Source organism: Elephas maximus, chromosome 18 (genome assembly GCF_024166365.1).
Source record: "Elephas maximus indicus isolate mEleMax1 chromosome 18, mEleMax1 primary haplotype, whole genome shotgun sequence".
In the NCBI taxonomy this organism is placed as follows: Eukaryota; Metazoa; Chordata; class Mammalia; order Proboscidea; family Elephantidae; genus Elephas; species Elephas maximus.
The window spans coordinates 80,395,480-80,398,920 of record NC_064836.1 but is presented as its reverse complement, the minus strand read 5'-3'; positions in this window follow the sequence as shown (position 1 = coordinate 80,398,920).

Here is a 3,441-nt window from a genome sequence, read left to right as displayed (position 1 = left end):
CCTCTGTGGATAACTACTCTCCTTTTGAGAAACAGCTTTTGACTTGTTACTGGGCCTTAGTAGAGACTGAATGCTTAACCATGCACCACCAAGTCACCATGCAGCCTGAGCTGCCCATGATGAACTGGCCGTTGTCTGACTCAGGAGTCATGAAAGTCAGATGTACACAGCAGCATTCCATCATTAAATGGAAGTGGCATGTATGATATCAGGCTTGAGCATGACCTGAAGGCACAAGTTACCTGAGGAAGTGGTCCATGTCCATGGTCTCCACTCCTGTCATATTACCTTCCTTAGCCCAGTCTGCACCTAGGGTCTCATGGGGAGCTCCTTATGATCAGTTGACTGAGTAAGAGAAAACTTGTGCCTGGTTTACAGATGGTTCTTCATGATATGCAGGCACCACTCGAAAGTGGACAGCGGCAGCACTACAGACCCTTTCTGGGACCTCCCTGAAGGACAGTAGTGAAAGGAAATCCTCCCAATGGGCAGAACTTAGTTGTTCATTTTGTTTGGAAGGAGAGATGGCCAGAAGTGTGATTGTATACAGATTCATGGGCTGTGGCCAATGGTTTGGCTGGATAGTCAAGGACTTGGAAGGAATATAATTGGAAAATTGGTGACAAGGAGGTATGGGGAAGAGGTCAGTGGGTAGGCCTCTCTGAATGGGCCAAAGAAGTGAAGATATTTGTGTCTCATGTGAATGCCTACCACAGGGTGACCTCCACAGAGGATGACTTTAACAATCGAGCGTATAGAATGACACTTTCTGTGGAACCAGTCATCCTCTTTCCCCAGCTACTCTTGTCATTGTTCAATGGGCTCAAGAACAATGTGGTCATGGTGGCAGGGATGGAGGTCATGCATGGGCCCAGCAACATGGACTTCCACTAACCAAGGCTGACTTGGCTACAGCCACTGCTGAGTGCACAATCTCCAGCAATGGAGATCAACACTAAGTCCCTGATACGGCACCATCCCTAGAGGTGATCAGCCAGCAACCCGGCGGCAAGTTGATTACATTGGACCACTTCCATCACGGAAAGGGCAGCATTTTGTTCTTACTGGGATAGACACACTGGATATGAATTTGCCTTCCCTGTACGCAACGTTTCTGCCAAAACTACCATCCATGAACTTACAGAATGCCTTATCCATTGTCATGGTATCCCACACAGCATTGCCTTGGATCAAGGAACTCACTTCACAGCAAACGAAGTGTGGTAATGGGCCCATGCTCATGGAATTCACTGGTCTTAATATGTTCTCCATTATCCTAAATCAGCTGGCATGATAGAATGATGAAATGACCTTCCAAAGACACAGTTATGATGCCAGCTAGGTGGCAATACCTGGGGCATTGTTTTCAGGAGGATGTATATGCTCTAAATCAGCATCCAGTATATGGTGCTATTTCTCCCATAGCTACTATTCATGGGTCTAGGAATCAAGGGGTGGGATTGGGAGTGGCACCACTCACTACTATCCCTAGTGACCCACTCACAAAATATTTGCTTCCTGTCTCCATGACCCTATGGTCTGGGGGTCTAGAGGTCTCACCAGGAGGCGCATCACTGATTCCATTAAACTGGAATTTAAGAATGCCACCCAGCCACTTTGGGCTCGTCATGCCTCTGGATCAAGAGGCAAAGAAGGGAGTTACTGTATTAGCTGGTGTGATTGACCCTGATTACCAAGGGAAAATCAGATTGACTTTTCATAATGGAGGTAAAGAGTATGTCTGGAATACAGGAGATACCTTATGACACCTCTTAGTACTACCATGCCCTGAGATTAAAGTCAATGGAAAACTAAAGCAAACCAACTTCAACATGACCACTAAAGGCCCAGACCCTTCAGGCAAAGAACCACAAGCAGCGGAAGTGCTTGCTGAGGGCAAAGGGAATACAGAATGGATGTTGGAAGAAGGTAGTTCTAAATACTAGCTACAACCAGTGACCAGTTGCAGAATGAGGATTGCAATTATTATGAGTATTTCCTTCTTATTTTGTTATACGTGTATGTGTGTGTGTATGTATACATATATATGCATATATGTATATATGTATAGATATAGAGCCCTGATGGTGCAGTGGCTAAGAGCTCAGCTGCTAACTAAAAGGTCAGTGGTTCAAATCTTCCTGCCACTCTTTAGAAATCCTATGGGGCAGTTCTAATCTGTCCTATAGTGTCACTATGAGTCAGAATCAACCTCATGGCAACAGAATATATATATAGATATATATGTATATAGCAAACATCTTTGTTTTCTTCACTTCATTTTCCATTACTTATAAAATTTAATATGTAAATGACAGGACTAGTGTGTTTTCGGTTAGTTATATCATGTTAGGTGCAAGTATAATTTTATTATTGTCTTTATTTAGAGATTATGTATAGTTTAAGGTGATGTGAAATCTCTCTCTCTCTCTCTCTCTCTATATATATATATATGGAGCCCTGGTGGCACAGTGGTTAAGGGCTATGGCTGATAACTGATAGGTTAGTAGTTCAAATCCACCTACTGCTCCTTAGAAACCTTATGGGGCAGTTTTATTCTGTCCTACAGGGTTGCTATGAGTTGGAATTGACTTGATGGCACTGGGATTGTTTATATATATATATATATATATATATATTTATGTATATTGAGAGAAAGATGCAACAGTCTGCTTCCATGAAGATTTACAGCCTTGGAAACCCTAGCTGGTTGCCATGAGTTGGAATTGACTGGACGGCAGTGTGTTTGGTTTTGGGTTTATATGTGTATATGTATATGCTTTACTGTTTTTGCTTCTCTAGAGAACTCAGCCTAAGACAAGCACAGAGACCAGGCTTACCAGTCTCGGTATCACTATGCCCAAACACAGTGCCAGCACAAAATATGTACTCACATAGTTGTTGTGCAAATTAATGAATAAACAAATCCTAGAAAATAGTTTCTGTTGCTGTCAAAAGCAAAATGTTGACCTTAGATTTTTTAGTTTGGGCTTCATACTCACATCTTCAGGGGGACAGTTAAAAAAGAAATTCTGTCGTTATCAAAATTTCACTAGTTTCAAAGGCAGAATGGATTAATTTTCCCATTCATGAAGCAAAATGTGTAGGTGTGGAGGAAGGAATTCATCCACACTAAAGGGCTAGGAATAAATAAGGCATTTGGATTTAATGTTTTATTAGCATATAATGGTTTAGGCAACAGATTCCCAAACCTCAAGACGAGGTGCCAATAGCCATTTGTGAAACAGGTTATCAAAAAGTCTGGCATATTGTGGATTGAGATGCAGAATTGTACCACGAAGGTGTGGTAATTCCACAGGAGGCAGCATCTAGCAGATTTTGCTGTTATTAGACTCTAGGAAGTCCCATTAAGAGAGCTTTCTCCTATGGTATTTATTGTTTACTCTATTTCCTTGGGGGAAAAATGCCATTCCAGACTGT